We start from the raw sequence: 14,682 nt of genomic DNA, 5'->3' as shown, positions 1-14,682 counted from the left end.
ACGAGCCTAATGGTTTAACTTCAACAGTGCTGAACACACATGAGGTGCTGACTTGCTGTGTGACTCGTGCCTCCTTTTGATGAGCAGAGTCTTCCAACTTTGGGCCCACAACCATAGCAACTTATAAGTCCCCCCTTAGAACTAATAAGCCCTCAGATATTTGGAGACAGCTCTCATGAGTACCATTCAGACATATTCTTGTAAAATAACATCATCAATCAAAACCGCAATGAGATACCACTTCATATCTACTAGGATGGCCACAATGAAAAAGACAGACAATAACAGGTGTTGGCGAGGATATGGAGAAAGTTGAACCCTCATACACTGCTGGGAGAATGTAAAATCATGCAGAAGTTTTGACAAACAGTCTGGCAGTTCCTTCAGCAGTTAAGCTTAGAGTTATCATATGATATAGTTTGGATGTTTGTTCCTTGCAAATCTCATGTTGAAATTTGATCCTGGTGTTGGAGGTGGGGCCTGGTGGGAGGCGTTTGGGTCATGGGGGGCGGATCCCTCATGAATTGCTTGGTACCCTCCCCATGGTAATGGGCAAGTTCTCACTCTATTAGTTAAGGCAAGATCTGATTGCTAAAAAACAGCCTGGCACCTCCTCATCTCTCCTGCTCACTGTCTCACCATGTGACATACCTGCTTCCCCTCCACCTTCTGCCATGAGTAAAAGCTTCCTGAGGCCTCACCAGAAGCTGAGCAGATGCCAGTGCTATGCTTGTATAGACTGCAGAACTGTGGGCCAAATAAACCTCTTTTCTTTATAAATTACCCAGCCTCAGGTATTTCTTTATAGCAATGCAAAACAGATTAACATACCATATGGTATAGCCCAGCACTTCCACTCCTAAGTAGGTACCCAAGAGAAATGAAAACGTTTCCACACAAAAACTCACATATGAACGTTCATGGAAGAATTATCCGTAATAGCCAAACACAAAAAAAAACCAACTCAAATGTCCATCAACTGATGAATGGTTAAACAAAATGTGATATATCCATGCAATGGAATATTATTTGGCCATAAAAAGAATAATACATGCTAGAATACGGATGAATCTTGAAAACATTATGCTAAGTGAAAGAAGCCGGAAACAAATGTTCCCATGTTGCATGACTCCATTTATATGAAACGTCCAGAATAGGCAGGTCCACAGAGACAGAAGGTTGTTTGCTGGGGGCTAGTGCTGTGGGATCAGGAATTTGGGAGTAATGGCTAAAGGGTGTGGGGTTTCTTTATGGGGTAATGAAAATGTTCTGGAATTCGTGGTGATAGTTACAGAACTCCATGGATATACTTTTAAAAACCCCTCTGATTTGTACATTTTTAAAAGACGGTTTTATGGTATGTGAATTATATCTCAATTAAAAAATATATATCCTCTTCAACAAAAGCACAGGTGGGTACCTGTCCACATGGAAAACTTTTCTTAGGGCAGGACATTAAGACATTCATGCAGCATGTGTCTTTAGAAACTTACAGCAAAAGGTGGCAATGAGTTCTACCCTCACCTGTGAAAGGTAAACATCCTTTCTCCAGAAGAGCCTGCTAGCCAGGAAGGGCAGCTTGGAGCCTCTCACAAAAAGTCTGCAAGGAGCAGCCCAGTCCTGACTTCTCTGGGCACCTGGGAGTTGGATTCAGCATTCTGTGCAAACACACACACTTGGCCAGAAAGTCCTGAAGCCAGTTTCTTGTATGGGCAACAGAGGAAGGTGGGAGGAGTGCTGGAAGTGAGGGGGCTGAAGGAGGACACAGCCAAATAAGATGAGACTTAGCTACACTGAGGTTGTCCCTGTAAGTCAATGGTGACCACTCTAAGGATAAGCCAGTAAGTCAGTGGCCAGCTTTCCCACTCTGCATATTTCTCTTACATTCCAGGTGACATCACCTGGGGTAGCAGACAACACCAGTTGCCAGTAGTTCTCAAAGAATGGTCCCTGGTTACTGGCATCACTGGGAAACTGGTGAGGGAGGAAACTGAGAGGAGGAGCAAAATCTCAGTTTGAACAAGCCCTCCAGGTAACTCCAGTGCACGCAAAGTTTGAAAACCACTGGCCTGAGGTGGGCAGATCACTTGAGGTCAGGAGTTTGAGACCAGCCTGGCCAATATGGTGAAACCCCATCTCTACTAAAAATACCAAATAGCTGAGCATGATGGCTGTAATCCCAGCTACTCATGGGCTGAGGCAGGAGAATCGCTTGAACACAGGAGGCGGAGGTTGCAGTGAGCTGAGATCATGCCACTGCACCCCCAGCCCAGGTGACAGAGCTAGGCTCCATCGCAAATAAAGAAAAAAAGAAAAACCACTGGCCTGCACTCTGGCCGTGGTCACCTCTCTTCCTCATTATCAGAACGCTGGCTTTGCTTGGGAAAGTGGGAATCAGTGCCACATGCTCAGGACAGAAGAGAGACTGACAGAAGGACTCAGGGCCACTGAGAGCACAGAGCTGCTGCACCTGCCCTGACCCATACACCTCTAGTCTAGGCTTGTGCGGTTGGGAAACTTAAACCCCTAATTTGCTGAAGCTGCTATTTTCAGATTCCTGCTATTTACAACTGAATCCATTCTCTACCAGTGAACCTGGGGACAGGAAGTTCTGAAAACACCAGGTTTGTCCTGGTTGGAGAAGTGTGGGATTTTTCTCTTGCAGGAACCAAGCACATGGGCTGTCGTACACGCGAGGGGCCAGGGTTCAGAGCTAGATTTCTGGTTTCAGTTTCTCTGCAGGGCTGGGGCAGGCCAGCTGGGCCAGGCCATGGGTGAAGTGGGCGGGCTCTGACCAGAGTGCCAGGGGTGCCATCCCGGGTGCCCATGCCCTGCCCCCCTGCTTCAGCCTTAGCTGCTTTCTCCCAGGACCTGGCAGTTGACAACTCTCCCATGACAAAAAGTCTGGGCCTGGGTGGCTCCAGGGTCAGTTCAGTGACTCAATAACATCAAGCACGCTGGCTTTTTATTTTTATTTTTGTATTTTTTTGAGACGGAGTTTCGCTCTTGTTGCCCAGGCTGTAGTGCAATGGCGCAATCTCGGCTCATGCAAACTCCACCTCCTGGATTCAAGCAATTCCCCTGCCTCAGCCTCTCGAGTAGCTAGGATTACAGGCATGCACCACTATGCCCAGCTAATTTTGTATTTTTAGTAGAGACAAGGTTTCACCATGTTGGTCAGGCTGGTCTTGGACTCCTGACCTCAGGTGATGTGCTTGCCTTGGCCTCCGAAAGTGCTGGGATTACCAGCGTGAGCCACCACACCCAGCCCCTGGCTTTTTATTTTAATTCATTAATTAATTCAATAAAGATTTGTTGAATACCTATTAGATGCCAGGTGCTGCTCTAGGTGTCGGGGAATGGACCAGGGTGCTGCTTTCTGGAAGTTCACATTTGTGCATGTGTGAGAGTGAGTGCGGGTGAGCATGAGAGTGAGAGAGTGTGTATGCATGTATCAGGGAGCGTGAGTGCATATGAGTGTGAGTTTGTGTGTGAGTGCATGTGAGTATGAGGAAGTGTAAGAGTGTGTGTGTGAGAATAAACAAGTCCTTAAAGTGTAAAGTGCTAATATGCACTCTGAAAAACAATAAGGCAGGAAAAGGGAATAGAACGATTAAGAAGGGGGTGCATTAGAAAGAGAGTGGTCAGAGAATGCCTCTCCAAGGTGGTGACATTTACACAGGGAGCTGAAGCAAGTGGGTGAACAGGCCAGGTGTGGGCTGAGATCACTCCAGGCTGAGAGCATCCCAGGTGAAGCAGAACAGCCAGGGCAGAGGCCATGAGGCTGGAGCGTGCTGGAAACATTCAAGGATCAACAAGGAAGCCAGAGGTTGGCTTGGAGGGAGGGAGGGAGGGAGGGGGAGAGTAAAAGGATGAGATCAAAGAGGCAGTGGGGAGTCAGATCACATGGGGCTTTATGGATTTGGAATTTTATTCGTGGAGAGGGAGGGAGTCATCATTGGGTTTTGAGGAGAGGAGCAATGAGTTCTGACTTCCGAACAGAGTCATCCTCACTACTGTGCACAGAACAGCCTGAGGGACGCCCACCATCCTCTGCTCCGCCATCCTCAGTGTTTTCACTTTACCTTTAGACTTCTGTCCTCCAGGTCACAGGATGGTTGCCATGGCTCCAAATGTGACACGTACACCTCACTCACGTCCAGGCTGCTGAGATCCGAAGATAAAACCAGATCACACCACAGATTTATGTTACTGTGAATTCACTGACCCCAGCCTCACTCGGCTCTCAACATCGCCTAGAAAACCTCCTCTATTTCCCCGGCAAGATTTTTCCCTTTCTCCACAGCAGCTATTTCCAATTATCATCATTTTCTTCAAACCTACAATACCACTACTCTCCTCTCAGTAGATGGTCAAGCTCTTATTTCGCAGAAAAAACCCAGAAACCATTAGGTGGAAATCCCCTCAGCTGCCACCAAACCTATCAGGAGGATCTTGTCGGCATCTGCCTCATCGCTCCTGCTTCCTCCGTGAGAGGCAGCCCTCGCAGGTGTAAAGGCAGTCCGTCCTGGGCTTCCCCCATACCATCCCCTCCAGCACATTCTCAGGGATGCATCCTATTGCTCACCTCCTCTTTCCCTCCTGTGTTTTCAACATCTCCCTTCTCTACTGGCTTCTTCCCATCTTTTCCCCAGTCTTAAAAAGAAATAAACAAACAAATGCTAAGTTAGAGACACCAAGCACAAAAGGTCACACACTGTAGGATTCCATTTATTTTTTATTTTCAATATTTATTTTTTTGAATTTTAGTAGAGACGAGGTCTCGCTTGAACTGAGGTTAAGTGATCCTCCTGCCTCAACCTCCCTACGTGCTGGGACTACAGGTGTGACCCACCACACCTGGCCAGGATTCCATTTATATGAAATATTCAGTACAGGTAAATCCATAAAGACAGCAGATTAGTGGTTGCCTGGGGCTGAGGGGAGGGGGTTGGGAAGTGACTGCTTATTGTGTATGGAATCTTTTTTGCAGATGATGAAATGTTTTGGAACCAGAGAAGAGCGATGGCTGCACAACACTGTGAATGTACTCAATGCCACTGTACGCTTTAAAATGGCTAATTTTGACTAGGCGCGGTAGCTGGCGCCTGTAATCCCAGCACTTTGGGAGGCCGAGGCGGGCTGATCACTTGAGGTCAGGAGTCTGAGACCAGCCTGGCCAACATGGCAAAACCCCATCTTTACTATACATACAAAAATTACCCGAGTGTGGTGGCAGGCGCCTGTAATCCCAGCTACTCAGGAGGCTGAGGCAGAAGAATCGCTTAAACCTGGGAGGCAGAGGTTGCAGTGAGCAGGGATCAAGCAGGGGCTGCACTCCAGCCTGGGTGACAGAGTAAGACTCTGTCAAATAACATAACATAACATAACATAACATAACATAACATAACATAACATAACATAACATAACATAAAATATTTAATTTTATGTTATGTGAATTTCACCTCAATAATAAGAAACAGACTCACAATTTCATATTGTCTTCAGACACCTCAAACCTAATATGCTTAAAATTCAGCTCACCAACTGGCTCCTCACTCCCTATTTCAGTCAGTGGTGTCAGGTCCACAATGTGTGGCCATACAGGTTGTAGCCTGCACAGAGGCCTCTAGCTAGGAGGAGTGTGGGAGACAGAATCCAGCCTATGCCACTCATAGGATGTCACCTTGGCAATAGCTACTCCTGCTCAGCAGCCCTGTTTCTAACTCTCACAAAGGTACCTTAAGGGCTGGAAGTGGACTGGAAATAGAATTGCATGGCCCACCATTGTCGTGCGAGGCAGACACCTGAGCCTCATTCTTGACTTTTCTTTGAGCACACAGAACCATCACCCCCACCATCCAGTCAGTTACTAAGTCTTGTCAATTCTTCTTTCTGTCCTCCTCCCTCCAATGCCACCAACCTGACTGGGCCACCATTATCTCTCACCTGCAAAGGTGGAGAACATAGATTTCCCATCCCTGTGCTTCTAGAGCTAACACGGCCAACTCACCTGGGGTGAGAGGTGTCCATGTTCCTCCATTAGGTGGAGCTCAGCAATGGAAAGACCATGATAAGTGCCGGGGACTCAGCCTCTTCTTCCCCTCCTCATCCTGGCCAGAGGAAGGCAGTGATTCTCCAGAGAAGACCCAGATGGATGCCTGGGTGGCTGCCCAAGGCCTAGACTGGAGGGAACCATTGGGCAGGGAGTGACTGGAAACCCATTTGGCCCTCACAACAAAGGCACATTTGCTAACTGCTTATTCAGGAATAAAGGTGAGGTTTGACTTCCACGAGGAGGCCACCTGTGTCTATTTCTCAAACTGCTTTCACAGTGAGAATGAAAACCAAAAATAATAATAATAACAGTAATAATAAAGGGAGCCTGGATTGCTAGTCTAGACTTTTTAAAAGGTTTTCTTTTCCATGTTCTACGTAATAGCCAAAGTGATCCTTCTGACATGCAAATCCAATCATTCTGTTTCCCCTGAACAAAACCATATCCTGGCATCTCATTGCCTTCATGATAAAATCCAACTCTTTAACAGGGCCTGAAGTACCCTTGGTGATCTGGTCCATGTTTAGCTCTCCAGACTCAATTCTCACCACTTCCTTCCTTGCCCTCTCTGCTTGTTGGGCAGCCATGGAATTGCACCATCGAGGTCTCCGGCTGCAGGGAGCAGTCAAGTGACAGCCACAGTTCCCACCCTTCAGGATCCCTCACTGCATCCCTCCAAAGCCACATGTCCCCTGAGCTAATTCCAGCCAAAGGCTGAGCATAACACGGCACTAGCTTCTGCCTGATGGGGAATTCCTCTGAGGGCCAGCTTTGGCTCAGGGACTCCCCATCTGCCTGGCCAAAACCTTCTTAGAACCACGCTGCAGTCTGAGACTTTCCTCTCCAATCATCCTTCCTGCCCTGGCTCCTTCCATGGGGTCAGACCCACATCATGATTCAGAAGCTCCAGCAGAAAGCTCTTCCTTTCGCTGCCTGCTCCTCCTGCTCTGTTAATGAACACGACTGTCATACAGAACTACCTCCCATCATGTTCTGCTCTCCTCCCCTGGTTTTGTACATGCTGCTCCCTCTGCCTGGAAGATTCTCTCTTCTTTCCCTGACCCTTTCCCTGGTCAATCTCTATGCATCCTACAGGATCTAGCTTAGTGGTCACTTTGTTCACCCGAGACAGGCATTGATGGCTCACCGTGGCCTAGGCATTGTTCTGGGAGTGCACTGGGGATGCAATAAGGAATACAAAATAGGTAAAGCCCCTGCGTTCACCAAGCTTACTTTGTGGTGGGTAAATGGTCAATAAACATATTTTTCAAAACAGATCCACAATCCGCTGGTAGAAAAGACCAGTACTATAAAGAGAATAAAGCAGCATGAGGGCATGGAATGGAATGATAAAGGTGGCGGGGTGGGTGGGGATTATTTTAGACAGAAAGATTGGAGAAGGCTCCTTGTGGAGGTGATGCCTGAGCAGAGTCCTGAATAACATGAATGAGTGAGTCATGGAGCCATCTGGGAGAAGCTCTTTCCAGGCCAGGGGAAGGCATCCAGACAGCAGAGGGCAGCTGCAGCGGCCTGCCGCCCATGGCTCTGGGGTGGGTGCCCCTCCTGTGGGCTCCTGCAGCCACTCTTGCTTCCCTAGCAGAGGGCACATGTACTAGTTAAGGGAAACTGGTTGACTAGTCTGCCTCTCCTTCAGACAGCAACCCGGTGAGGACAGGACACTTGCTTGTCAGCCTAACTGGTTAGTACCCTATCCCCTGAGCCTTGCACAGCTCTCGACGTGCAGTAAGTTCTGATGGCTGAATGCATAATTACAATAATAGCTGTCCGTTCAGGGAGCACTTACAGTGTGCCTGGCTCTGTGCTGAAGGTTTCACTCCTACTTTCTCACTTAGTATTCCTAACAGCAAAGTAGGTAGCATTATCATCCCCAGGTATACGGCCACAATAGGCTATTCACACTTTCTCTGCCAGGCCCAAGGAAACAGGCACAGAGAATTTAAATCACGTATCATGGCTCTACAGCTGAAAAGTGTATTTCAAAATGTATAAAGACTGGGTGTGGTGGCTCACACCTATAATCCCAGCACTTTGGGAGTCTGAGGTGGGAGGCTTGCTAGAGGCCAGGAATTCAAGACCAGCCTGGGCAAGATAGTGAGACTCTGTCTTTACAAAAAAAAAAAAAGAAAAATTAATTAGCTGGGCGTGGTGGTACACACCTGTGGTCCCAGCCACTCAGGAGGCTGAAAGAGGAGGATCACTTGGGCCCAGGAGTTTGAGGCTGCAGTGAGCTTTGATCACACTCAGAGGCATGAGGTGCCCCCAGCATGGTATGATTTAGAGGTTGAATTCTAACAGAAGGCTCCTAGCATTTTAGTGTCAGAAGGGACATTTAGAAGATCCCACCCCATCCGCTGCACACAGGGACACTGAGTCAGAAGGCTGAGGTGACTCTGAGGCTGCCTTACTGTTTGCTCAAGCTTAAACTTGACAACAAGGATTACAAAAGCCATTTGATCAGAGGCCTGGCACTGCTTAACTGAAATGAGAAAACATGTTGCCGTAAGGATGATTATGTAAAGAGGGGATGCGGTTCACAGACTGGCCTTGCTCGTGTCTGCTGGAGCCCTGCCACAGTGACTCCAGCATCCTGCCCACACTGGCAAGCCCCGGCAGCCTTGGCCTGCTCTTTGCCTTAGCATTGCCATGCTGCTTGCTTCAATGCCAACTGGCCCCATGTGCCGGCCACTCCCTGCCACTTTGGCAGTTCATCTGGTGCTCCTGGCAGTGCCAGGCATTATGCCATGGTTCAGGCTTTCCCCACCCCTGGAGCAAAAGAAATGTGCAAAAGGCCCATCGTTCTTACCATGGGAGAGGATGCATTCAGCCCCATCATTTTACAGCAGTGAAAACTGAGTCCCGGAGGGATGACGTGACTTGCCCAAGGTTCCAAAGCTGGTTGGGGACAGAGCCTAAGCAAGACTCCTGTTCATGGTTTCTTCCTCCTTTGGGGCCTCTGCCTCCTCTCTGGCTCTCCTCTCTAGTGATCCCCATGCTGCTTCCCTCTCCAGACCGGAAAGCTGTCTTCCTGTCCTCGCCCAAGGCCCCAGCATTAATCCCAGCCGCCATCCCTCATGCCCCATCACCTCCTCTCTCAGCCTCTGCTCTGCTCTGCTCTTGCCCCTCCAATCCATTCTCAAAAAAATAAGCCAGGTCACATTACTTCCCTACCAAAGCCCCTGATCACTCCCCCTCACCCAGAGGAGGGATCCTTGGCATGGCATTCTGTTCCTCCCCAGCCCAGTCCCAACTGACCTCTGCAGGTTCATTCCTAAGGCGTCCCTACACACCCCTGACATTCCAGCCACACTACTCAACTACCCCATAGGCTGCTGCGAGAATTAAATAACATCTGATAAGCCGACAGCACCTGGAGTATAGTAAGAGCTGTCACCTGTGTGGGCTGGGCACTTCTCCACCAGACTAAATTCTAGAGCCCACCTGAGCTGGCTAGTGGGCGAGTACTGCTCTGCTCTCTGAGCCAGGACACATGTCCTTAGCTGTGACCCTGGCCAGACCCTCACCTCCCCGGGTCCAGGTTACATGCCCCAAGAAAAAAGGTACAATGAAGAACCCCTCTGCTGTCCACGATTTCTCAGGAACTTTTTCGGTTTTTGAGAAAAAAATTTGAAGTGGTTCCTATGAAATGGCCACATGGTTTATTATTAGTTCCTGGCCCTCAAGAGCAGTGGGGAGCTACTGTCCCCTTTGGGTCCCTACCATCATAGCTGCAGGTCTCAACTTGGGGCTGGGGAAAGACACCCGGAATATTCCCCATGGGGCACAGGGGTGGAACAGGCCGTAGGTGCTCTTTGTGTTCTAGCTACTCATTTGCACAGGAGGCACTTGCAGCCTTACAGGCTAAGGCATAAGAGCCCAACTTCATGAATGCATCGTATCACATCCAGAGGTGAGCTGTGGGCAATGAGCGGTCCCAGTCGCAGCCTCCATGATGAAGGTAGATTCCTACCTGCTTTGAAAACCTGGCAGCTGTTGGCTCATGAGGTTACCCACCTGTCCATCTGTCTATCCATCCAATCATCCATCCATTTCTCCAGGAGACATTAACTTTGCCTCTTTCCCATGTTTATTTTCTGAACAAAACCCACTGGGAGAATAAAGAAGATCAGAAAAGCAAACCAGCTCTCCAAAACTCACTTTGATTTTTCCTTTCCCCCTCCCTCTTTCCTTTTTCCCTTTCTTATACCTGGGGTACATATCGGGTGTCGTGCAAGATAAGTTACAAATAAGGATGAATTCAATTATCTCTCCTTTGTTATAGTTAATTTAGTTTCTGAAATATTTCAAAAGAATGGACAAGTATGGAGAATAACATAACAGTCATAAAAGACCCATCGTCCACTCCAATGAACATTAACTTTTCACCATATTTGCTTTGAGGTTTTTGTTTTCTTAGGAAACAAAATGCCATGGGTCCAGTTGAAGTTGTCTTCCTCAACATCACTCCACCTCCTTTCTCTATGAGCTCTTCCCATCCAGTGTGGCATCTTCCAGCAGGCTTTAGGCTTTTTACTAGGCCCCTAGGTTTAGACCCCATAAACAATACATAGGATACCCCATAAACAACACAACATATTGTTTATGGGAGTTTTGGATTTCGGATTTTATGGGCATGATATCATACTGTGTGTCTCCTTTTGCGACTTGCTTTCTAATTTTATTGGATTCTTTAAAGTTGCATGTGTAATACATGCTGGTTATAACAAGTTCAAGCAACACAGAGATAGCGTAAGGAAAAGTTAATCATCTCCATCTGCCTGACTCTAATCCCACTGCCCCAGGTAACCACTGCTAACAGTTTAACAAACGTCTTTCTGCACCTTTTTTGCTGCTCACACAAACATACACAGAGGCTTCATCATAAAAGCTCATGAAATGCTGAAGAAAGAGCCAGAGAAAGTTCAGGACAGGCCAGAGAGCATTTAGGACCGGCAACATGAACAGACACGGCTCTCTGGTGCTACAGTAGTGAGAGGCAGCAGAGGAAGACGTGCAACTTCCCCTGCCGTTAACCCACATCCTGCTGGGTTTCCCCACTCACACCCCCCACGTGACAGGCCCAGTGGTCTCAGAGGTGTCCAGGGCCAGTGGTGAGCAGTGTCCTTTCTAATAAATGTCCTTGGACCTGGCAAATGGGGAGGGTCCAGGCCGTCACTCGCCGGCTAGGTGACTGTGGCAAGTCTCTGTAGTAAAGGGGCCACAAGACCTCTGAAGTCCTTCCTGATTGATGATTGTCAATCAGATTGCTCTGGCAGAGAGATGAGCTGCTGCTGGGTCCGAGATGCGGAAGAGCCTTTGGGAAGCTAGACTGTCATAGCTCACACTCTGGCTTTAGTTGTGCCTGAGAAGGGATTCACAGATGATATGTGTTTTCTGACTGCTCCATGAACCAGGAATGAGTACACTGGATGCCAAGCAAGTTTCCAAGTGTTGGATTTTGTTTGTTTGTTTTCTTCTCTTTTTACTTTTTAAAAGTGTAATAGGACCAGACATGTTAAGCTCAGAGATGGACTGGAATGTTTTTTTGCCCTTGCCAAAAGAAAAAAAAGAATCAATCATTAGAGCTTAAGTTTTGTTTTGTTTTGTTTTGTTTTGTTTTTCTTAATTAGTTTCATGTCACTGCAAAGCAGTAAGAGAAACTGAATGCAAGACTTTGGTCAGCTTCATCTGGGTGGTCTGTTCACTTGTTGACCCTTGAGGCTGTAATAGCTTGGAGAGGAGCATAAACCTTGCTGGGACTTATAAACTGAGATTTGACATGATTTCTAAAGATCTCTCCAGTTGTTAAATTCTGCAATTCTTTGTGTTTTTTTCACATGTATTCATTCAATAAACTTTTTTTAAGTGCCCAGTATGTGTCAATCATTGTCCTAATAGTTGGGGATATCAGTGAAAAACCAGACAAACCCCCACCCTCATGGAATGAAGAACTCCTTACACACAATCTCAAACACAAGGACTTCCACTCTTCATCAATATTCCAATAATTCAGTCATGCACCTTTCAGAGTGTATGGATCCCCATAACACCCTCATGACAATGGGCAGGACAGGTATTCCTAGTCCCCTTTTCCAAATGGGCAGACCAAGAATGACTACATGTAGGAATGGAACCTCAGAATGAATGATATTGTAGTCTCGAAGGAGACACAGCAGAGGTGAAATGCCCCAGATATCACTTCCTGGAGCCTCAGTCCAGCTCATCTCACAGAATGGGAAAATCTGCTGTGCACATCTTCTGATTTCATGCCAAGGAGAAGCTTAAGTTTCCAGATCTGATTAAAAAAGCCAGTGGTGAATTCTGAAAAATGATACTGGGGTAAGGGAGGCTAGGATTCCCGACTCCTTGAGCAAATGAAGCTCCCTACCCTGCTTCATTTGTCCATAATGTTTAAAACCCCATTTGGCATCCTTAAAGTTGAAAATAGCTCTCTCATGCTTCATTTTTCCCTTTCTTTCCTTTTCCCTGGCCTGGTATTGGCCCCAACAGCAGCAGTCTACAGCCCCTGTGCAGGCCGGGGCACTGACCCCTCCTCAGGCCCCAGTAGAGGGGCAGGTGGCCATTCAATCTCTTCCATTAATGCCTTCCAATACCAGCCCAGGGATTCCCTAAATTGCCCAGTGGGGCCTTTCCAGGGCCCTTAATAACTTGCCCACAGCCCTGGATCCCCTAGCTCTGGGCTCCTGGCCAATATTCTCCAAACTCTTTTCATGAGCAATGAAAGGGTTCTTTAGTGTTGCAGTCAAATGCAGGGTCTTTTCTCCCTTTTTCTTGGAGGGCTATGAACCCTTTTCAGGCTGCTGCTGTCTCCCCAGCATGGCCCATCTATCAGAGAGTTCAGACCCCGAGTGTGTGCCCGCTGGGTGAAAAGGTGGCTTCTGTGGTGACTGGGGAGTTTGGAGCTCCCAACAAACTCTCAGGCAGCCTCAAGTTGGCAGCACAGACATAATAAATTATCTGAACCGAATCTGCTCCTAAAAATATGCTGCATAGAACATTTTAGTGGGTTCATGAAGATCATGGCAAAAAAAAAAAAAAAAAGAAAGAAAGAAAAAGAAAACTTTAGGATAACAAGCGTCTATATTTCATTAAAATAGAGAAAAGGGGTGGGGTGTAGTGGCTCACACCTAGCCCATTAAACCCAGCACTTTGGGAGGCCAAGGTGGAAGAACTGCTTGAGGACAGGAGTTTGAGACCAGCCTGGACAACATATATTTGTATAAATTAAAATTTTAAAAAATAAAAAATGAAAAATAAATAAAATGGAGAAAATGATAATACATTGCCAACCTATCCAAACACTCCAATCAATATCCTCTTAATCACTAAAACACTCAAAACATTTACGTAAACATCCACCAAGGAGCTCTGAACAATAGAAATCAGTGTTTCCCAGAGTATGAACCTGGACCGGCAGCATCAGCATCACTTGGGAACTTGTAAAAAACTCAGATTATCAAGGGTGGGTATGGTGGCTCACACTTGTAATCCCAGCACTTTGGGAGGCCAAGGCAGGGGGATCATTTGAGCTCAGGAGTTCGAGATCAGCCTGGGCAACATGGTGAAATTTCATCTTTACAAAAAGTACAAAAAAATTAGCCAGGCATGGTGGCACATGCCTGTGGTCCCAGCTACTCGGGAGGCTGAGGTGGGAAGATGGGTGGAGCTAGAACCTGGGAGGCAGAGGCTGCAGTGAACCAAGATCTCACCATTGCACTCCAGCATGGGCAATGGAGCCTGACCTTTTCTCAAAAAAAAAAAAAAAAAAAGCAAATTCTCAGACCCCATTCTAAACCTACTAAAGCAGGGGTTTACTCTGAGATGGGGTCCAGCAATCTGAGTTTTAGCAAAACCTCCAAGAGATTCTGATGCTTGCTGAGGTCTAAGAACCACTGATATGAAACACTGAACAATTACCTAATTATTTAACACTGGGTGAAGTCATCAGTGGGTACCTTTGTGTTCAAGACACTTTCATATTGGATTGAGTTATGAGATATGAACTACATTTTACTTCTTCATCACAAAAATATAAAAATAGTGACATCACTTATTAAGAATCCACAGTGAATGCATAGAGTGCACAGAAAGAATTGCACGTACACAGGACATGTGCATGCCTATGTTCATATCACATATGATTTTGCCTCTCACAATACACTTGATCACATTCAACTTTTTTCTTTTTCTTTCTTTTGTGTGTGTGTGTGTGTGTGTGTGTGTGTGTGTGATGGAGTTTTGCTCTCGTTGCCCAGGCTGGAATGCAATGGTGCCATCTCTGCTCTCTGCAAACTCCGCCTCCCGGGTTCAAGCGATTCTGCTGCCTCAGCCTCCCGCGTAGCTGGGATTACAGGCACCCGCCACCATGCCCGGCTAATTTTTGTATTTTTAGTAGAGACAGGGTTTTACCATGTTGGTGAGGCTGGTCTCGAACTCCTGACCTCAGGTGATCCACCCACCTTGGGTTCCCAAAGTGCTGGGATTACAGGCATGAGCCACCACACCCGGCCTCAACTTTTCTTCTAATTTATGGGGGTTGTTTAGGCCTCTTAGTCTCAATTGCTTTATTCATAGGCTTTTCAAC

The sequence above is a fragment of the Gorilla gorilla genome, chromosome 12 (assembly GCF_029281585.2).
Source record: "Gorilla gorilla gorilla isolate KB3781 chromosome 12, NHGRI_mGorGor1-v2.1_pri, whole genome shotgun sequence".
Lineage (NCBI taxonomy): Eukaryota > Metazoa > Chordata > Mammalia > Primates > Hominidae > Gorilla > Gorilla gorilla.
This window is presented reverse-complemented; position numbering follows the sequence as displayed.